Source organism: Macaca nemestrina, chromosome 12 (assembly GCF_043159975.1).
Source record: "Macaca nemestrina isolate mMacNem1 chromosome 12, mMacNem.hap1, whole genome shotgun sequence".
In the NCBI taxonomy this organism is placed as follows: domain Eukaryota; kingdom Metazoa; phylum Chordata; class Mammalia; order Primates; family Cercopithecidae; genus Macaca; species Macaca nemestrina.
The window spans coordinates 29481735-29504514 of record NC_092136.1 but is presented as its reverse complement, the minus strand read 5'-3'; the positions used below and the strand labels follow the sequence as shown (position 1 = coordinate 29504514).

The 22780-nt window shown below is 42.8% G+C and overlaps 1 protein-coding gene and 1 pseudogene across 3 annotated transcripts in view; one reads left to right on the top strand and one right to left on the bottom strand.

The window, feature by feature from the left end:
- LOC105471567 (low density lipoprotein receptor class A domain containing 3) overlaps positions 1-22780 on the top strand; it is a 286072-nt gene that overhangs the window by 6862 nt on the left and 256430 nt on the right. The window lies entirely within an intron of this gene.
- LOC105471568 (wee1-like protein kinase 2 pseudogene) lies at positions 13339-15011 on the bottom strand (annotated as a pseudogene).

Sequence of the window (22780 nt, the reverse complement as noted above, 5' to 3'; positions counted from 1 at the left end):
TGGCAGGACTGTGTGTGCCTTATTTTGTTGTAAACTTCTTGAATGACAAACACTGCAAAAATAGTACACGGGGGCCAGGCGCAGTGGCTCATGCCTGTAATTCCAGCACTTTGTGAGGCTGAGGTGGGTGGATCACAAGGTCAGAAGATCGAGACCATCCTGGCTAACGTGGTGAAACCCAATCTCTACTAAAAACACAAAAATTTAGCCAGGAGTGGTGGCATGGATCTGTAATCCCAGCTACTTGGGAGGCTGAGGCAGGAGAATCACTTGAACCCAGGAGGTGGAGGTTGCCGTGAGCCGAGATCGTGCCACTGACTCCAGCCTGGATGACATAGCGAGACTCCGTCTCAAAAAATAAAATAAAAATAACTAAGTAAGTAAATAAATAAAATACACAGACTGAGTACGTGCTTATGATACGAAATTCAAACAAATTAGAAGTAATGGCAATAATAAAACGTTAAAATCTTCCTTCATGTTCCTTTCCCATTTCTCTCCCCTCCCTTAAGTAACTACTGTGAATCGTCCGGTATGTATCAATTTTTTTTAACATGGATTTATATTTATATACAGATACACACACAGACATAATTTAATGAGCTCCTGCTTGTCTGTATCTGTAGTTTTTTGGCTGACTGTTTAACTCAAGTAGTATATTTCATCAATTTTATTTTGAGCCGTGTGAGTGGGTCACATCTGTCTCCTGTTTAGACATTTCAGTTATTCCCAAGCAATTTGGCAGTTTCCCTCACCTTCCCTTGCTTTGCTCGGCTCTTGAGCAGACACCCCTTTCGCTCTCTCAGAAGTACAGCTGATACATCTTCAGTTATTCGTGTTTTCCTCTTTTAAATCTCTTAAAGCGCTGGCTCTTGCTTTGCAAGAAAATACGGAATTATAGTCATTTCTTGCAGTGAGAGAGATTTGCTTCACTATTATCAAATTCATGCTGTTTCCCTACCTCTTTGTGTATACACGAATGTGTTTAATTTTTCATTTCAATGCCGCATTTTAACATCATCTTTTAAAGGACATTCCAAATAGCAGGTCAGTTCAACCTGTGCAGCACCAGCCATGCACATAACTCGATGGAAGTGTTGATGTACGAACAGCTGTGAGCAAGTTTACCCAGGCACTGCCAGTGACCAATGAATCACAGCTTCCACACACCCCATGCTTTTAGAAGATGCAGTTGGCCATTAGGTATGTCCTGATGTCAGAGACGTTACAACATCAAATAAATGTGTCTTCTTGGCCATCTTTCTTTCCGCTCTTATATACCTACCCATTCTTTTAAAAATAGCTTGCCGGGATGTGTACATACTATAATTTATTTAATAATTTCTCTGCTGGTGGATCTTATTTCTTTTTCAGAGCAGTTTATTCAGGTAGGTAGTATGCTCTACCATTGTATAGATGAGGAAACTAAAAGGTTCAGTGACTTTCCTAAACCTTCGACCAGTAAGAGATAGTTTCAGAATTGGCATGTGGGTCTGCGTGGTCTCCTAACCACTGGCTCTGCTGCTTTGGTATAGAATAGAAATCCAAGTCTGTATTTGTTGGGAGAAGAATCGCACCATCTACCTCGTGCTGGAGAATTCCAGCATTGCATAGGGATGTCAGTATTGACTCCATGCTTATCGTATTGGATAGAATGATTTGTTAGAGAGCCATTGGAGTGGGGGGCATCTCAAGTTGATTTTACTCAAATGGCCTGTCTGTCTGATAGAAACTGCTGTTCCCCTATGTGGAGAACGTATCAGTATAGGGGTTTAAATTGGCTTTTGCAGAGACTCAATTTATTAAAAGAAACAAAAATAAGAATAAACAAGTTATTTTAGCACCATGACACTTGCCTTTGAATATATTAATGATGGAGACAATTTTTCCCCCCTTTACGGGAATATTTTGTTAGAATACCCACCAAAAGGCTTTCTTTTCCCCCAGCACTTCCCTCAAATAGTACTGGGTGCCAAATAGAAGGACCCACTGTTCAAAAAGTCCGGAAATAGATTTTCCAGACAAAGATATAGCACTGATGATAATGCCTCATATCAAAAGAGAATTTAAAGTATTCTTAAAATTACTTTCTGACCCTGAGCTTAAGCTTTTAAGCTTATATGGTCCATGTATGAGAGAACGTTCCTGAACTAGAGATTGATGTTCTTTATTGTGGAAGCAGAAATTTTAATGTGTCGCTCCAGAAAGAAACTAGAAATAATTGACCCCATCTTGTTGCTTCAAACTAAGGGGCTCTTGTGAGAAAGTAGGCAGTGGTGCCTTGTGAGAAAGTAATGCCACAGGGCCGTAAAGTGTTAACTACAGGCAGAGCAGAGTGAACCCCAGGATTTTAAACTCACCCCCAGGGCCTTTCCAGAGACCTGAGAACTGGACTCTCCTTTTAGTGAGTCATTGTGATATCAAGAGACTGGTGATAAATTGGGTGAATTCACTGTTGCCCAAATCGAACTGTGATTTTTGACAGACAAATAGCGCAGTGTGCAGACGATGTTGTCTCTGTCCTGGAGAGCAGCCACAGGGAGGGAGGGCAGGCCCTTTAGCTTACTCTGGAACAGGCCTTGGGCATCCGGGTACTGCAAGGATAAGGAATTTATGAATAACTTGATTTAGAAGACTTGCAAACCCAAGGTGCCAGTGTTCCAGGTGGCAGTGGTACACTTATGTGTTTGTTGGCATAGAGAAATGAAAGCATAAAGGGTGTTTAATTTTATTGCATTAAAAATCCCTTCTCATTATTATAAGACCCAGTGAGTTTGGCTTGGGGAATGTCAGAAGTGTGTCCTCTTTGATGGCATTACTGGAACATTTTCCTTACAGCTTTAGCTTTGAATCAGAGCAGTGTTCTCCAGGCGTCGTTAAACTAATTGGACATGGCTGAAAAATGAGCCCTAGTCACACTTGTAGTTCCACAGTCAGTTGAAAAAAGCCCCTTGATTGATTTGGAAAGTTCTAAATTTAACTTGTTTTTTTATTATAAAAATAAAATTGAGGGAATTTGGGGAGGGAATGAGTGATTAGCAACACAGGGTATTTCATCAGAGTTCAAGCTGTAAAAAATGGTTAATGCTAAGAGTAACCAGAACAGAACTAAGTAAGGTGTTTCAAAAACAGATTGATTAAAACATTGGCATCAGCTTGATTAAAAAGTATGAGACCAGCAAGTGAGCCCAGCTGGCAGGAACCTGGGGAAACAGGATTGGAATGAGTTGGTGCTTACTACTGTAAAAGAGATAAAGTTGGAAAGAATGACTTTTACGTTAAGAATATTTGGTATTAATGAAAGATAGAACTAATCTTGTAAATGTTATAGTGAAACAATAAGCATTGGTGGATCCTGTGAAGGGCAGTGGTGATATAAAGGTTTAGCATACCCAGAGTTCATTTATGTTATTCAAGTAAATGATAATACAAGAAAAGCTAACAGATGTCAAAAATATCATAGGGTTCGGTTTTTGAATAATGAGCATACCAGAACAGTCAGAGATATACAAAATATGAATATATATATAAATATATATATATATTTTCAGAGAAAGGAACACTGCCCAGAATTGAAGGGCAACATCAGCATCTTTTGAAAGTACCCATAAGATGTGACTTGGCAACAATCCTGAACAGAAAAAAGAATTCTTGTTTTCCTGTGTCTAAAGCTCCGTGAGGCGGGATGCAGTCTATTGTGTTTTTGATGTCTATCTTATTTACTGTTATACTCCAGAACCTGATTCAATGCTTGGCATAGTGTTAGGCACACAGTAGGATTTCCTCTAGGTTACGTATAAGAAGGAATGGAGGGGATCACTAAAGACATGACTATGACTTTGAAAAAGAGACGGAATTGGGAGAGTCAGACTAAGCCATGGTGAATGAAATTTACCTGGCCAAGCTAATTCTGCCTTTTGGTGAAAATTGCTTCTCCTTCGCTGGAGTTTAGAACAGTCTCATTGATCTTCAAAGACTTGGAAAGATCTTTACAAGATATCCCTTGGCTTAAAAAGGTGAAGAAAAAGAGGCCTTTGATAGGGCAATGTACTAGAGCAGTTTAAAATCAGGTGATAAATTAGATTCACTATGAGACTAGCATGTGACGTATCAAAAGGGCTCTGACAGGCTAATGAAAACTGCTATGCATCTTAATTCCATCTGAAGGGAGTTTACATAGTTTACTTAACAAGTAGGGGAGGTCACCAAGAGGAAATAAAGCAGGTCTGTTTTCTAAGATATCAGTGTTAGGCCGGGTGCGCTGGCTTACACCTTGGGAGGCCGAGGTGGGCAGATAACCTGAGGCCAGGACTTGGAGTCCAGCCTGGCCAACATGACGAAACGCTATCTCTACTAAAAATATAAAAATTAGCTGGGCATGGTGCCACATGCCTGTAATCCCAGCTACTCAGGAGGCTGAGGCACGAGAATCACTCGAACCTGGGAGATAGAGGTTATAATGAGCCGAGATTGCGCCACTGCACTCCAGCCTGGGCGACAGAATGAGACACTCTCTCTCAAAACAAAACAAAACAAAAACAGTATTAAACACATGAAATAGTAAGGAACAGTTGGTTATCTTCTGGTCTAGTTTAAAAGGAAATAAAACTTTGCTGGTCAAACCACCCTAATGATTCCAGGAAGGAAACACATCAGTACATATAACATTAAAGGAAAGTGGAAGGCGATATAAATACGCCAACTGAAGACTAAATATAAAGCAAAATGTTACTAATTCTTTTTAAAAGAAAACACCTATCTACTCACTTTAGGACACGTAGTAAAATCCAAGAGATAATAGAGTGAAAAATTAAGGAAATAAAATCTATTATGTAAGGACTGCTTTTATGGTATCATATAGGTAATTTCATAGCATTAAGCATTAAAATAGATAAACAGGGTTACTGCAAATGACAAAAGGTTCATTAAACAACAAATATCTGATCATCCCACATAAAAAGACATGAAGAATTAGGAACATAATGAAAAGGGTATTGAAGATTCTCTAAGTATAAAATTAGCTGGTGCTTGCCAAGTTTTCGAAAGTTAAAATATTTAGAGAATACACAGTTCTAATGTTTTAAGTAAGGTCTGTGGGTATGGGGAAGTGCTCATCAGGTGCTGAGGACTGGGTGGTTTGTGCAGTGGGAATGGTGGGTGGGACTGACCTGTTCCTTGAGGAGCCCCCAGGGGCCTTTCCTACACATACCTGCTCCCTGGATCTACAGAAGTGCTCACTAATGGAAGCTATGGGGATAAAATCCTTCCTGCTAATGAGATGAGAAGTTTGATTAACTAACTTTGAGTTGGGCTTAGTGAGCCTGACACCAGTGGCTGCCCAAGAGTCGTCTGCTGGTGGGAATTTACAAGAGCAACTTTGGGCCTCTTATATGGATAGAAAGAGGATTTAAAGGTTACTGAGAAGAAGGTGTATTTTCGTTATGTATTATTAAGCATTCACATTATTTAAATTGTTTGATAACAGAGCTGGGCATGGTGGCTCATGCCTGTAATTCTAGCTACTAGGGAGGCTGAGACAGGAGGATCGCTTGAGGCCAGGAGTGGAGACCAGCCTGGGCAACATAGCAAGACCCCCATCTCTAAAAATAAAATTCAAAATAATTATTAGAAAACATTTTCCTGGTTGAGTATAGTGTATTTTCTCTTTTAAGATTTTACCATATGGATTGTGTAGAGCTTTGCTACTCTTAATGTAGTTGACAGACCAACAGCATCAGCATCCCCTGAGTCAGAATCTGCATTTTAACAAGATCCCCAGGTGATACATGTGCATATTAAAGTTTGAGGGGCATTAATATGGTGATTAAGAATACAGGCTTTAGAGTGAGTCAGTCTGGGTTCAGATTCCAGCTCCTTGCCTTGATCTTGGCTAGGTTTCTTAAACTTTTTAAATCCATCACATCTTCGTCTGTTAATAGGTATAATAATGGTCCTTACCATGTAGAAATATTTTAAATAAGATAATGCATGTAAACACTTTATATTTATTTATTTATTTATTTATTTATTTATTTTTGAGACGGCGTCTCGCTCTGTTGCCCAGGCTGGAGTGCAGTGGTGCAATCTCGGCTCACTGCAAGCTCCGCTTCCCGGATTCATGCCATTCTGCTGCCTCAGCCTCCCGAGTAGCTGGGACCACAGGCGCCTGCCACTACGCCCGGCTAATTTTTTGTATTTTCAGTAGAGACGGGGTTTCACGGTGTTAGCCAGGATGGTCTCCATTTCCTGACCTCGTGATCCGCCCGCCTCAGCCTCCCAAAGTGCTGGGATTACAGGTGTGAGACACTCCGCCCAGCCACACTTTAAAATTGCTCACTAAGTGTTATTGATTAGTAATAGATTTATTATAAAAACTTGGACAAAAGGTAGAAACACATAACATACAGTCTATCACCTAAAGATTTTTAACACATTGATTATGTTTGATTTTAGATGGTTTTGATCATACATGAAATATAATTTCATGTCCTGCTTTTTTCACTTATGAATGTAGCATAAGCATTTTCCCATGTTACACTAATCAGAGTACAAGGAGTCTCCCATCACAGAATGCTGGGTTCACTCTTTGATGTTGGCTGTAAAAAGCATCTGACCCACCCAAGCCAGCAACATGCTGCCTCACAGCTTATATCCTCGTCTATATGTAGGAGATGACATTACCTGGCCCCTCTACTTGTACATGATAGTCCTGAGAATCTTAGAATCGTGTAGTATGTAAAAACAGCTAGTAAAAAGTAAAATGAGCTGGGTGCAGTGGCTCATACCTGTTATCCCAGCACTTTGGGAGGCTGAGGCAGGCTGATCACCTGAGCTCAGGAATTTGAGCTGGGCAGCCTGGGCAACATGGTGAAACCTCATCACTACTAAAAATACAAAAATTAGCCAGGCACAGTGGTGTGCACCTGTAGTCTCAGTCGGGAGGCTGAGACAGGAGAATCGCTTGAACCCAGGAGACGGAGGTTGCATTGAGCTGACATCATGCCATTGCACTCCCGCCTGGGTGAGAGTGAGATCTTATCTAAAAAAAAAAAAAAAAAAGTAAAATGCTGTACACATCTGTGTTATTTTAAGTGGGTGAATCTAATGTATAGGAAAACCCTAAAAACAGAAATTACCCGTTGACTCCACAATTCCACTTCTAGCACTTTAACCCAATAAAATAGTTTGCAGTGTGTACAAAAGTTTGGCAATGAGGATACCTGTATTTGTGGCAGTATCGTTTATAGTGGTGAAACACTGGAGACTAACAAAATGCTCACTAGTAGGGGAGAGTGATCGTGTCAGGATACTAAAATACTATGTAGACAGTAAGAAGGATGTTACTGACCTGTATTCTCCAGTAAGGTGGCCACTAGCCACCTGGGGCTACTGAAATTTAAATTAGTTAAGTTTAAATAAAATGTAAAAGTTCAGTTTCTCAGTCACACCCAGCCTATTTCAGATGCTCAGTAGCCCCTTGTGGCTGGTGAGATTGGATAGCACAGATAGTGAGCATTTCTGTTATCGCGGAAAGTTCTAGCGGACAGCGCTGCTGTAGAATAATTCTTCCATGGGAAGAAAATTCTTACGAAACAGATGATTCAAATTTGTAGTGTGTATGTGTGTGAGGTACAAATTGCCCCGTGGTGCCCAGCATTTCATTTCTTTGTTTTTCTACGTTCAGTCCAATCTGGCCGTAGCAGTCCCCACTCACTAAAAGCTAGATATCTGATGTCAGCCACCTCGAAGTTTGCTGTAGGTCAATTCTTGAGGGCCCTCCTTTTCCTGTAGCCTCTCTCAGGACTCCTGGGTGCCTGGTCTGATCATTGGTGTTACTATTGCTTTTTGTTCCAAAGTCTGTTGTTGCCCAGCCTTGGACCTTCTTTTCTTCCAATTTCTTCAGTCCCCCTCTTCATATCAATTAACTACCCCCTACATTTTACAGCAGTGATATTCAAGGGTTGGGGAAGAGGAAGCCACTCTTCCCCTCCCTCATTGAGATTGATGGGAGAATGTTACCTAGGGGGTGGAAAAAAGGCTGAAAACCATATTACGTGAGTACACAGTAACAACCACCCTAGACCTTGATTCACGTGCACCTACGTACGCCGCTCTCGCCTAGTTTGCAGACCCTCCTGGACACTTTGCAAGAAGGCTCTGCGGTCACTGGACCCTCCATCCCCTGGCCCTCCCAGCAGCATTGGGCCTCCAGGCGCTCAGGCCTTGCCACATGGGTGAACTGACACAAATCAAGATGGTGTCAGTACCATAGTGATCCCTTTTTCTTGTTGGCTTTTTTAGCACATGATTCTGGTTGGCTTGATGGAGAAGGAACACAGTCTCCCAGCTTGCACCTTTCCCCACAGCTCAGCACAGCCATATGCAGTGTGTGCTCTTGTTTTCTGTCTGGTCTTACTATTAATTAAGGATATGACTGTGTTTGCAGACAGTTTATCAGAGAAAGCTTCCTGTTCACTCTCTGAAACCTGGCTAGTGAATCTCCTTTTCTAGAAAAGTGTCCTCCCATCTTCAACTCCCAATCAGAGAATTAATCTCTGACTTCTTAATGGCTGCCTCTAACTTGTATTTGTTCGTGTAGAACTTAACACACGATATTGCAGTTTATTTATGCTTGTTCCCTATACTTGAACGGTTATTAAGCCTAGATGATTGTAAGAGTAACTTGGGTGCTTTAAAATATATTTTTAATTACTTTAAATTATTGAATCTTCCAAATAGCATAAAAGATCTGAGAACAGCATAACAAACACTAGTGTACCTGTCATGTAGATTTATCAGATTTTTAATATATGTCATTATAATTCAGGCTTTTCTTTTAAAAGAAAAATGTGGCTGGGTGCAGTGGCTCATGCCTATAATCCCAGCACTTTGGGAGGCTGAGTCTGGTGGATCACTTGATGCCAGCAGTTTGAGACCAGCCTGGCCAACATGGTGAAACCCCATCTCTACTAAAAATACACAGAAAAAATTAGCCGGGCATGGTGGGGTGCCTGTAGTCCCTGTAGCTACTTGGGAGGCTGAGGCATGAGAATTACTTGAACCCAGGAGGCTGAGGTTGTGTGAGCTAAGATCTCACCATTCTACTCCAGCTTTGGTGACGGAGTGAGACTCCGTCCCCCGCCAAAAAAAGAAAAATGTATTACAGATAGAGTCAAAGACTTTGCCTCATCCCATTACTCTCTCTTGGCCCAGAGGTCATCACTATCCTCAAATTGGCATATATCCTTTCTGTCCGTTTTTAATCTTTTGCTACCGATGTGCATTTATATTCCTTGCATAGGGTTTTAAAGTGTACATAGATGCTATCAAATGGCCTATACTTCTGCAGCTGGCTTTTTTCATTTACCTTTATAATTTTGAGTTCCGTCCCATTTATAATTTTGAGTTCTATCCACGTTGCCACATACAGATATAGTTTATTTTAGTTGCTGCAGAATATCCTATTGTATGAATATATTACGCTTTGCTCATTCATCTCTTAACAGGATATTTAGATTATTACCATGACTAGCCACACTGCAGTGAAAATTTTTGTGCATAATAGCAGGACTTTCTCTATAATAATACTCTTGAAGTAGAATTGCTGATCAAAGGATTTGCACGTTTTCAACCTGAGTAGATATTGCCAACTTCTTTATAAAATGGTCTTGCCCATTTATGCTTTCATTAGTGGTTTATGAGAGCGTCTGTTTCTCTACCTTTCTTCCAGCGTTTGGAATTTAGGGTTTTTAATTTGTTTCTCCAAGGTGCAAGATGGTGACTTGCTGTGTCTTGTTTTGTTTTTTTTTTGTTTGTTTGTTTTTGAGACAGAGTCTCGCTCTGTCACCCAGGCTGGAGTGCAGTGGTGCGATCTCAGCTCACTGCAACCCCCACCTCTTGGGTTCAAGCAGTTCTCTGCCTTAGTCACCTGAGTAGCTGGGATTACAGGCTTGTGTTCCCATGCCTGGCTAATTTTTGTATTTTTAGTAGAGACAGAGTTTAACCATGTTGGTCAGGCTGGTCTTGAACTCCTGACCCCGTGATCCACCCACCTCCCCTCCCAAAGTGCTGAGATTACAGGCATGAGCCACTACGCCCAGCCTGCTGTGGTTTTAATTTGCCTGCCCCTGATGACTGGTCAGGGGAGTGGTGGCCTGTGCCCAGGCTTGTTCCCTCATCCCCTGCCGAGGTAGATAATGGATGGGGAATCCCAGGGCCATTCATGACAGGCAATTAAGAGGCAGTTGTTCTACTGTTGGCATGGCATGAATGTCCAGGCCCCAGCTGTGGACTGTAGGACTGGGTGATAAGGTCTCATTCTGCTGGAGATCAGAATATTTCCCAATTGTGTGGATTCTGGTGCCCCCATGGCTCAGCATATAGAAGGCAGTGCGCCTCAGCCGTGTGCTTCTCCTCCCTGGAGGGTGTCTCATTCTGTGATGCTGGGACCACTCATCCAGGGTGTGCCGCTGTGAGAAGATAAGCAAAACAGTGGGGAGCCACTTTCTAGGCTCCACTTCCAGTGGAGGTGTGGGAGAGTGATGGTTCAGAAGGCAGGTTCTTGAACCAAACAGTCTGAGGCCAGGTCCTGGCTGCGTGACCTTAGGCCAGTTACAGAGCTGCTCTGCCTCAGTGTGTTCGTTACTTGTAAAAGGATGGTAAGGTTAATAGGCTCATGGCATTCTTGGGGAGAGTAGACAAGATCATGAATGCAGGGTGCTTAGCCCATGCTGGCATTTCAGGAGCATTCACCACATGCTTACCAATCCATGCTGAGACTAGGGTTGAGGGCTGGGAGTGTCAATTTCTCTCAAATCTCCAGGGCCTAGCCCAGTGCTGGCACTGACTGGGAACTCAATAAATGCTTGTTGAATGAATGAATGAGTTTCTACTTAGTGACTTCTTGGTTGTGCTTTGGTTTGTACAGCAGACAATGTAAAGCTTTTGCATTTTACTCTAAGAGCAGTGAGAATGTTAAATTTTTTTTAAATGTTAAATTTTTGTGAGTACAGAGTAGGTGCATATTTACGGGGTACATGAGATGTTTTGCTACAGGCATGCAATGTTTCATAGTCACATCATGGAGAATGGGGTATCCATTCCCTCAAGCATTTATCCTTTGTGTTGTAAACAATCCAATTATACTCTTTTAGTTATTTTAAAATGCACAATGAGGATATTTTAAACCAGGGACGACTGTGATCCTGTTTGTTGTCTTAAAACAGAGATGAGGACTCTTGATCCTCCTGAAAATGTCAATCCTGACATTTCTGGTCACCAATCATGAACTTGAAATTAGACTTTTGTGACTCCTCATTTTCACATTTTCACTTTAAAATAATTATTTGCATTTTTCCCCCTCCTTGAAATGTTCTTCCCTCTGTCTTCTTGGTGTTTTTGAAGTGCATTTAAATAGTCTTTTTCCTTTTTTGTTGATTGTAAAATCCTCACGATTTTGGAGTTTGAACTTGAGCTTGTCTCCGAGGTCGAGGGGTATTCTCTTTCATGACCTAGGACATAAGCGCAGGGTCAGTGCTAAGTGAGATTCTGGAAGCAGAGTCTTCAGAATTCCAGGTATATTTTAGTTCTGCTGCTAGTTCAAACGGCTCATCTCAGTCTCATTTTGCCTCTACAGAAAGTACCTTTTTCTTCCTAAATTTTGGGTTGAAGAGGGTATGCCCACCCTCTGGGGCCATCATCAGGACTAAGTGGCTGATGATCATTTTCCATATGTTGGTTCCACACTGACTTCAAAAGGGTATGAACAGCTTGCGTCTGGGAGGCTCATTAAGTTTCCTGGGCTCTCTGGACCACCTCCAGTTTAATGAGTTCGCACAGTGGACTAAAGAGCCTCAAAGATTATGATATAGAAACGCCCTTTCTCTAAGTATATTTAGGGGAGGACACACTGACTGTTCCCTTTTCTGTTTAAATGTGTTTTATTTGCGAGATGGAAGAGGAAAGCAGAATGAAAAGAAATTAAAATCTCTGTAGACTTGAGCTATTTGCATACTTAGGACACCATGACAAGGACATTTAGTGGATTCAGAACCCAACGTGGGTGGGGAACAAAACAGAGAGTAAAAAGACTGGCTTTGCAAAATAAATAACAGTGTCATTTGGAAATGGTGATCTGAGTGAAGATATGGAAATAATGTGGTAAGTACTAAACCAGAAGTAGACATACCAGAAGAAGACATAATCAAAACAACACAGAGATCAGAAGTACAGAGATGTAGATGTTAATGGGAGAACAAAATAGAGTTATATGGTGACAGTCAGTCACAGCTGTGGAGGGAGGAAGGCCAGGCGACAAGGATGATGGATTTAAATGCCATTGGATTAAATTTTTAATTACAGTCCACTTGCATTGCCTGAGATTTTGGGATGAATGTATTTGTGTCTGTGCGTGTATATGAAACCAACCAACAGTCCCATAGTTAGTTTTTTTGGGTAAATATAGAAATTGACCCTTCTGATCTTAAAGCTTGAAACTTACATTTTTTAAGTATGAGTTTCTTCCTCAGGAAATGATCTTCAGGTCTCTTAAAAAAAAAGAAAGTATCAAAGAACTGAAATTCGCCAGATCACCACATTCCCACAGTTAGATGTCAGAACCCCTCATTCATCACGATTGCTTCCTTGCCCCTCCCAGTTCTGTTTTTTTTTTTTTTTTTTTTTAAACACATTGTTACATTTCTTCCCTAAAACCTCTAGTTTTAGTTATTCAGGGAGATTGATTTGAGACTGAGTCTCCTCAGCTTTAGCACCCCATGAAAGCCTTCTTCCTTGGCAATAATCATCATCTCAGTCATTGGCTTTCTTTGCAGAAAGCAGCAGGACCTAGACCCAACTTGTGGTATTTCCGTAATATATATACCCACATATAAACATTGCTGTTCTTCGTCCTAGGAAGAACTTCAACATTGGCCATAAGAAGTCTCCACAGTGTATGTGCTTACCATCTATTTTTAAATGACCTGTTCGGTATTATTGTCACTGTCATTATTATGGTCTTACTTTTACCCACCTCGTGTAATGGTGAAACCATTTATTTAGTAAATGCAATATCAGAAAGGGTATATATATTAGGAGACCCACTTCCACAAAGGGACTGGGAACTCTTTTTCAGGAATAGCCTCATATAACCTGGCAAGTACTGTGGAATTCTAGGCACATTTTCTTGTAAACTGTTACTTGAATTCAAAACCAAATTCCATTCCTTTCTACATACAGTGAGTCCCTGGGATCTTTGGTGGGGAATCTACAACAGCAGCCTTCTAATCCGTAAGGCCAAGCCAAGGACTGTTTCCCTTTTTCTTCCTTTAGTTCGGAGGCTCATGCTGTCCCTAAGGTAAAGCCTGAAGACCTTGCACTCTTTCCTCCTACCAGGCATTTGATGTTTCCTGACCCCGTATGGTCCCGGAGACCCCAGGGTCACCATGATGGAAGTCTTCCTGCGGGGACTGGGCCTGCTGGGTTTCTCTTCGTTCCCTTTCCAGTGCAGCTGTCTTGGACTTTTCCAAATTCAGCTGCTGCTAGAGCTCTTCTGCTTTCCCCAGGAGGGCCAGGGCCAGTTTCTGAACAGAGCTGCTGCAGAAGATCTCTCTCCTGGATCAGGGTGGATCATGTGCTTGAGCAGACTGTGGAAGTCTTCTGAGAGCTCCTGAGGAATGTCTGGGAGGTTACTCTCATGGTTATGGTGCCGTGCAGCACTGTTGATGGGTAATGTCCGTGCTCCTTCAGCTGTTGCAGTGATTAATCCCAAGGCAAATAGGTCTACTTTGGGAAGGTACTAATCATCTTCTTGCAAAATCTCATTTGCCGGGAAGCAACTATCTCCTTCTTCCACTTTGAGTTTGCTTAGTGATGTCACATGACCTAGGTCACCAATTTTATATATCACACGGGCAGAGAGAAACTAATCAGCTTCATTTTCAACTTCTGTGACTCCAGAGGAGTCACTTCGCATCTTGTGACAAAGGAAGGTCTGAGTAGGTTTGATGTCCGGGTGCACCATGCCAGAGTTCAAGGGAAATCTGTAGAAGGATGTCCTTGAGTGTTGGCTCTTAGAAATGATTGGTAGACTTAGTGTTTTCAGATATAGCAGCCTGCAAGCTCCTGCCATTGCAGTACTCATTCTGAATGATCATATGGTCATCTTCTGCCCGTGAGGAGTAGTATTGTACCAGATGGGGTGATGTCAAAACACTGCATGAGCATAAACTTCCCTCAAAGTCAACTTCTCAGGTGAAATCCTGCAGAAGTTTTCATAGAGTGCTTTACTGCATAAACACTTCTATCCAGGCTTTTAATGCACTTGTAGACCGTACCAAATTCTCCAACCCCAATTTTTTCTACCTCTGAACATTCTTTTTTATAGCAGGAAGCCATGTTGGTTTCTCATAGAACGCATGTCTCAGCAGGCAGCCCTTGTTCTTCCTTGACTTCCTCTGGACCAACTTCCTCAAGATCATCTCGAATTTTCCTCTTGACACTGGATTGAAGGAATAATTTTCTGTAGGACTTTGGAGTGAAGGGATTAGTATTGACCAGAGCCAGTGAGGTAATCTCATCCTTGGGAGTAGAAGATATGAGCGTCAAATGCTTAGAGCCTCTGGAGGGAAACTTTGCCATTGGAAAAATAACCTCTGGCTCAGCAGGCTTTTGGGAGTAGAGGGACTGGCACCATGTGGCAGCTTGTTCCTGTTGCCTGGTTGGCCTGGGGTCTCAGGACATTTGAGAAGGTGTGACCCTGGAGTCCTCAAAATCTGATCTGAATTTTCTTTGTCTTTTTCCCGAGGTTTGCTGAGTTCATGCATGTTACTGAGAGGAGCCCTGGGCAATGTAAGCATTGTCTCTGAATCCTGCACTTCACTCTTCTCTGGGGTCTGGCTCTGGGCCTCCCTGCTTCCTTGTGCTTTCTTTTGCCCTTCATTCTGAGTCTCTTCTTCACAACAGGAAAAGCTTAATTTCTGCCTCAGTTCTTTGTTAATATTTCTGTCATCCATCTCAGCCAAAGAGCTTTATAACATAGGCAAGATCTATTGCAAGAGAACACCGTGATTCTGCAGAAAGAGGAGAAAATTATTTAACCTGGCAGGTTTCACAACTCTAGCCTGCCTTTCCCTCCACCAGCTAACAGCTAGCTGTTTCAGATGGTTAAATTCCACACGTGCGGCCTCGTCATTTGGTAACTGGCAGATGGGACTCTGTCGTCTACAGATCTGTTTACGAACAGTCCTTTCCTAAGTGCATATGGTGTGCGTACCAAGTCCCCGGCTCAGAGTCACGATTTTATACAAAGGTTCCAGCCGTGGAATCCACATGCCTTAGACTGGGGGACACTTCCCCCTCAGGACGCCGAAGCTCAGAGAGAGGAAAGAAATCCCTAATATTCCAGATGCAGCCAGGATTTGAACCCAAGCCTCTGTCTTCTCAGTCGAGGTCCTTCTCAATTCATGTCCATGGAGGCTTCTCTGCTCACGTCGGTGTGAACCCCAAGGGGCTTCCCCTGGAAACTCATAATAGAATCTTTGAACAGCTGCCCGAGGACAGATTTCAGATTTTTAGCCATTTTCCTCTTTTAATGGAAGCTCTGACTGGCTAGTTGGTTAATGGGTCCCAGGTTCTCCCAAGTCACTTAACTTCCTAATTTTCAAGCATTATCCATGGAGAAAATCCACTCTGCAGAAGCTTATGACTTAATGAGCTCAGTCAAAGTCAATCTGAAGTTGCGGGCAGCAGCTTTGATCATTGTGATAGGCGTTTTGGTTTCCACCGAGCAGGGAATGGGAAAAAGCTTTGCCCATGATTTATTAATCACTTCCTTGGCTGAGCCGTCTCGCCTGACTCTCCTGGGAAGCCCCAGTGTTGAGGTTGCTCAGGATTCAACCTCAGTACGGGCTTTAGGTGTCCATAAGCCCTGTGTTGCCTTGTTTCTGGAAGGCTTTGCTGAGCTGGAATGCAGCCAGATGTTGGAACCAGGGGTGCGCACCTTGAGCAAACTCCTCTCTGCTTTCAAGCAGCCCTAGGGGCCCCTTATTGGCAGAACCAGCTCCTCCAGGGAAGAGGCGTGTGGGACCCACGTGCGTGCATGGAGTTTTTTTCAGAGATCCACCGATAAAATATTTACATCAGTGACTTGGTACCAAGTCCTGCTTTGTTTATTTTAAAGTCTTAATACGGCATTAGCCATGAGGATACCGGCTTGTTTGCTTTTGGTTTCTTGCTTGTGGTTTTTGTTTTTATGAGGAGCAAAGAAGCTAGGCCTGATCTGGGAAAGTAGCCTGCTGTGTATTAGCCACACACTGGAACAGAAAAACGGTTCTATGTGGAGTGCTTGCTGTGTGCCCCGGGTACTGTCCTTAGTGCTTTTAGGTCATTATTTCTTTAATCTTCTCACAATCATCCAGGTAAGTGTCGCAGGTTAAATTGTGTCCCCTGAAAAGATGCATTGAAGCCCTAAACCCTGGTACTTGTGAATGCAATCCAGTTTGCAAATGGCGTCTTGACATATGTAATTCGTTAAGACACACTTCTGTTGGACTGGGGTGGGTCCTCATTCCCATGACTGGTGTCTTTGTAGTAAGAGGGGGCACACGGTCACTCACAGAGGGAAGATGGCCTTGTGAAGACAGAGGCAGACATTGGAGCATGTAGGTGCAAGGCCAAGGTGCGGAATGCCAAGGATTGCCAACAACCTCCAGAAGCCAGGCAAGGAAGGATTCCGCCCTGGAGTTTTCAGAGGAAGCATGGCCCTGCCAGCACCTTGAACTCCTAGCCTCTAGAATTATGAAATAACATATTTTTGTTGTTTTAAGCCACTCAGTTCCTGGTGATTAATTATAGCAGCCCTTGGAATTAGTATAGTTAGAATTACCTAGAAGAATATTAACCCCATTTTAAAGATGAGTACATCAAGGCTCAGAGGTGTTAAGCATCTTGCCCCAGGTCACTCAGTTCATAAGTGGAGACAGACAAATCAGGTCTTGCATAATGCTGCTGCCAAGCCCATGCATTCGTTTTCACTATGGAGCCAGCAAGGTGGTAACTTTCTAATGCTGGATATCTAGGACAACTTAATGAGCAGTTTAGTCTCAAAGGGAGGTCGCCCAGTCGCGGTTTAGATCTGCTTCTAATCCTGGATTCGAAGATTCCGTGATTGACTCTGGGGGAACCTTTACTTTTACAGAGAGGATACAGGCCTGGTATTTTCTGTCCAGGGGATCTAAATGTGATGCCATCTCTCCCTGCTCTTCAGCTAGGCCTGTGGGTCATCAAGGACCCAGCCCGTTCTGCAGAGAGTTTAGACAGTTTGCCCAAAGTCCATCTGTAGTTGGAAGAAGCATGACTGGAAGGGAGATAATGAAAGGTGCCATTTCTTCCTGATCTCTCTAATTCTGCCTGTATCCTTACCCCCATCTGAACTCCCACCCCTCCCTACACTTCCTCTCCATTTGGGAGAGAGAGTAGTAGGCAGGGGTCATGTTTTGGAAAGGGTATTATTTCAAGGATATTGGAACCCCTGTGAAAGATTTTATTGAGGGGAGTGACATGACCTGTTGGACACTGTGATGGGCTGACTTGCGTCCCCAAAACTCATATGTTGATCCCTGACCCTCAGTACTTTAGAAGGCGACTGTATTTGGAGACAGGGTCTTTAAAGAGGTAATGAAGTCACTTGTTAGGTAGGCTGTTAGGATAGGCTCTAGCCCAGTTTGACCTATGTCCTTGTAAGAAGAGGAGTTTTAGACACACAGAGAAACACCAGGCATACACATGCACAGAGGAAGGACCATGTGCAGACACAGTGAGAAGGTGGCCATCTGCAAACCGAGGAGACTTCTTGAGAAGCCACACCTACTGACTCCTTGAACTTGGACTTCCAGCCTCCAGAACTATGTCTGTCGTTCCAACCCCTCAGTCAGTGGTGTCATGTGATGGCAGTCCCAGGGAACTATTACAGAACCAAAAAGATGAATTGAGCCTCAGGGCGGGGAATGGATGGGGTAGTGATATTGTGGGTATTCAGAATAGCTGGGAACTCACAGGAAAGAGAGGAAGGTGGTGTGGACCAGGGAGATCTACAGAGGTGGGAGGAAGGGGACAGATTACAGAACTGTGTAGGAGCCTTAAAACTGATTATTGGGGTGGGGAAGGTGTGGGGGAAAGAATCTAGGAAGATCCCAGTATTCTATCTGAATGGATGGTGGCTCCATTCACTGGTTTATGGGAACACCGAAGGAGCTGCCATTGTGGGGAAGGAGTCCCAGTTGTCAGTAAGATGTCCTCTAGCAACTGATTTTTGTATCTGGAGCTCAAACAAGAGATCTGGGCAGGGATGGAGATTTCGAAAGCACTGGCATCTAGATGACCACTCAGCTGTGGGTACCAGTGAGGAGAAGGAGATGAGAACTTGTTAAGCACAAAACTCTGTGAAACCCCAGAGTTTCACAGAAACCCCAGTTTTGCAGAAGCCAGCTCTTAAGGGAAGGCACCACCGTAGGAGAATAAGAAGGGGAATCACCAGACCACTGTGCTGAGAAACTGAGGGAAAGACTGCTTCAGGATGGCAGTTCAAGACACGGACCAGGGTAGAGACAAAGATTTAGGAGTTATCAGCATGGAGATGTTGGGGGCGTTCATCAGTGAGAATCTTAAACGGGGAAGAGCAGAGGACCAGAGAAACCACAATAGCTTAAACTTTTTTTTTTAAATCATTTGTTTTCGAATTGGTAATAGATATAATGGTATAAAATTTGAAAGAGAATTTCTCACCCCTCAGCCTCACTGCACAGTTTACCAGTTCTCCAGGCCAGAGGAAACCAGCCCTCAGATTCTTGTGTGCTACTTCAGAGGTAGCTGTTTACATGCAAGAATGTATGTATGTAGGTATGTCTGAACAGATAGATAGTCTGAATTTAATTTCTTTGCAGAAACTGTAGCAAATTATATGTATTTATTGATTTGAATTTTATTGTTTGAAAAAAAGTGCAACCATGTGGTTCAACATTTAAAAGGTATAAAAGAGGCCAGGCGTGGTGGCTCACGCCTGTAATCCTAGCACTTTGGGAGGCTGAGTCAGATGGACTGCCTGAGCTCAGGAGTTCAAAACCAGCCTGGGGAACATGGTGAAACCCCGTCTCTACTGAAAATACAAAAAATTAGCCAGGCGTGGCGGTGTGCGCCTGTAATCCCAGCTACTTGAGAGGCTGAGACAGGAGAATCACTTGAACCCAGGAGGTGGAGGTTGCAGTGGGCCGAGATTGCACCATTGCACTCCAGCCTGGGCAACAGAGTGAGACTCTGTCTCAAAAAAAAATTGAAAATAAATAAATAAATAAAAGAGCACATAAAAGCTGTCCTTTTGACCTGACCCCAGCCGCCCTGGTCTCCTCCCTGAACGCACCTCAGTTTTGTTTTGTTTTGATTATTGTTGTTGGTGTTTACTTAATATATTTCAGAGATATCTCTCTCTGAATGGAAAGAGATTCCTTGTTCTGTGTGTATGGTTCATGGTATTCTGTTACATGGATGCACTATAAATTATTTCATTATAAGCTCCTATTGGTAGACAGGTTGATTCACATCTTTGTTGTGACAAACAATGTTACATTGGATAGTCTTATACATATGTCATTCTAAATACCTGTAGAAATGGAATTGTTGAGTTGAAGAGTCAAGTGCATTTGTAGGTGTGTTTTTTTTTCCTTTTTTGAGATGGAGTCTTACTTTGTCTCCCAGGCTGGAGTGCAGTGGTGTGTGGCGTGATCTCCGCTCACTGCAACCTCAGCCTCCTGGGTTCAAGCTATTCTTCTGCCTTAGCCTCCTGAGTAGCTGGGACTGCAGGTGCATGCCACCACACCTGGCTAATTTTTGTATTTTTTTTTTTTTTTTTTAGTAGAAATGAGGTTTCACCATGTTGCCCAGGCTGGTCTCCAACTCCTGACCTTAGACGATATGCCCACCTCGGCCTTCCAGAGTGCTGGGATTACAGGTGTGAGTTACCACGCCCAGCCACATTTGTAGCTTTTATAGTTACTGCCTTGATGTCCTCTAGAAAGGCTGCACCACTATACTCCCCACCTAAATGAGGATGCTATTTTCCCCATTGCATTTCAATCAAGTGTGTTATCACACATTTTGATCCTGGTCAGTGTTTCATTGTGTTTCTCACTCTTATAATGAGGAAACATCTTTCCACAAGTATAAGAACCATGTGTAGTTTCATTTCTGTAAACTGTTTATATCCTTTGCTTTTTTTTTTTCCTATTGAGTAATCCTTTTCTTATTGATTTGTAGGAACTACTTATATATTATAGAAATTAGCCCTCTGTGATACAAGTTGCAGATATATTTTCTCTGTTAATCAGATTTATTAATCTTTTCTTTCATAGTTTTTGGACTTTCACTTAGGAAGGCCTTCCTCACTCCAAAATTACATATTAAAAGCATGTTTTCTCTTTTGATGTATTTTTCATATTTAAATCTTCCCTCAACCTGGAATTTATGTTGATATCATGTGAGAGTGAGGGATCCAGCTTTTTTTTTTCCCCAGGGGCTACCCAGTTGTTCTCATCATTTGTTGAATAATCATTGTTGCTCACTGACTTGACCTCTGTTCATTTTCTGTTGCTGTGTAACAATACTATCACAAACTCCATGTTTTAATACAGTACACACTTATTATGTCACAGTTTCTGTGGGCCAGGAGCCTGGAATATAGCTTAACTGGACTCTCTGAAAGCCTGGAATCAAAGTGTCAGCTAAAGCTGCAGTCTTATCTGAGACTCGACTGGGGAAGGACTCAATTCTAAGCTCATGAGGTTATTAGCAAAATTTATTTCCTTGCAGACAGCCAGATTAAAGGCCTCATTTTCTTGCTGGCTGTTGACTGGAGGCCAGTCTCAGTTTCTTGTCATGTCGGTCCCCCATATAGCCTCTTGTTTCATCAAGTCAGCAAGAAAGAGAAAGGACTCCAGCATGTTGGAAGCCGTAATACGCACATCTGATCACCTTCCATTTATGGATTAGAAGGAAGTTACAAGTCCTGTCCATATTCAGGGGAAGAGGATCACACAAGGGCACGATGCCAAGAGGTGAAGACCATGGTGGGACCTTAAGAGTCCACCTGCCATCCTAGGTTTATTTTACTTTAAATTTCTATGTGTGTATATCTGCTTCTATGACCCCACCAACTTTTAAGGAGTGAAGCCAGCTGCAAGAAGTAAATGCAACGGGGCTGAGCTCATCTTTCCCGATTCCCTGCTTAGGTGTGGAGCCTAACTCTGTCCAGTTGTGGACTTCATTTCATAAGACCCTTTGGCAGCTCTTCACTGGTTGAACTTGATACACATGTTGCCTGCTGACTTCATGTCCACACTCCATGTCTCCAGGCTGTGATAACCTAGGAACTGCTTGGGTATAGGAGAAGCTTACTACCTGTTTCCATACATTTGGCCCTGAAATTCTGTATTTTATTAGGGATTATGTTCATATTGTTAAATATTACTTTTCTGGCCACACCACTGCCTCTTGGTGAAATCAAGTGTGTCGTTGGAACTTGAAAATGTTATCCTAGTAGAATGCAGTAATAGCAAAGCTGTAGAGTGTTTGAGATGCTGATGGATTAGTGCCAGCCTCTCTCCCTGAAGAACGAGAGTATGCAGAACAGGCATCTGGAAGAAGGATGGAAATTCTGGCAGCTATGTTCTCTGCATTTGTCTTTTCCCCACATTTCCTGAAGTCAATTTTGTTACCTACAATTCCTGGCCAAAATAATGCTTCCATTTCCTTTCCCAAAAGTCATTATAGATTGATTGACCTGTAGGGGGTAGAGAACTCAGATTCTAATTAAAAGATGATGGGTTAAAGGAAGTTAAAAAACAAAAAGCAGTAACAGTATAGGCACTGGAGTGCAGCTGGTATAATCTTTGGCACTGAGCTTTATAGGACAGAGAGATATAGGATGATGCCGTGATTTATGAGAGAAGGCTGGAGAGTGGAACCTTCAAATGGGCTGAGCCAGAGAGCTGGCCAGGAAGAGGAGGGAGCACTAGAGTTTTTTTTTTTGTTTCTTTGCTTGTTTTTTTTGTTTTGTTTTTTTCTTTTTAGTGGAAGGGTGTGAAGTCAAAAAGTTGTCGGTTGTGTTTTGATATGCCGATGGTGGTAGAGACTTCTGAGAGCAGGTGAGTAGAGCATTGCGTGTCCAGGCTCAGGAGAATGTTCATATAGAAGATACCTTGGGCAGGCTGGGGAATCAGTTGAAGAGAGGGACCCTTTTTGATATCAGGTAAGGGGAGTTGGGCTGGTGAGGAGTGGAGGGGTCTCATTTTCCTAGGAGTGTAGGGTGCTGAAAGGAAGGATAGGGCCTAGTTCCTGAAGCAGAAATGGGATGATCTCAGAGTTGGGGACCACATGGATGGGGTGGGGTGATGTTGGCAGGAAACCTGCCTGGTAATTCTTTAAACTTGTTGCGAGTGAATGGCATCATGGTAGAATTTGAACTTGGAAGTGTACACAGTTAGATCCTTATGTCCCTTTGTAATTGAGAAAGGCGTAGTTGTAGGGATTAGTTCTGTCAGTTCTTGTGAGATGTGGAGGGTTCGTATCTTGGTGGGAAAGGAGGGTAGTAGGCAATATGGGACTTACGGATGTTGGAGCTGGAAAGTTTCTCCCCAAAACAGGTGATGAGAGCTGACCAGGTGGCCTCTGAAGGAGATCATGTAGAGGAGAGGTATGGGGGCCCAGGGACGATGGATAAGGGATGCTTTCTGGA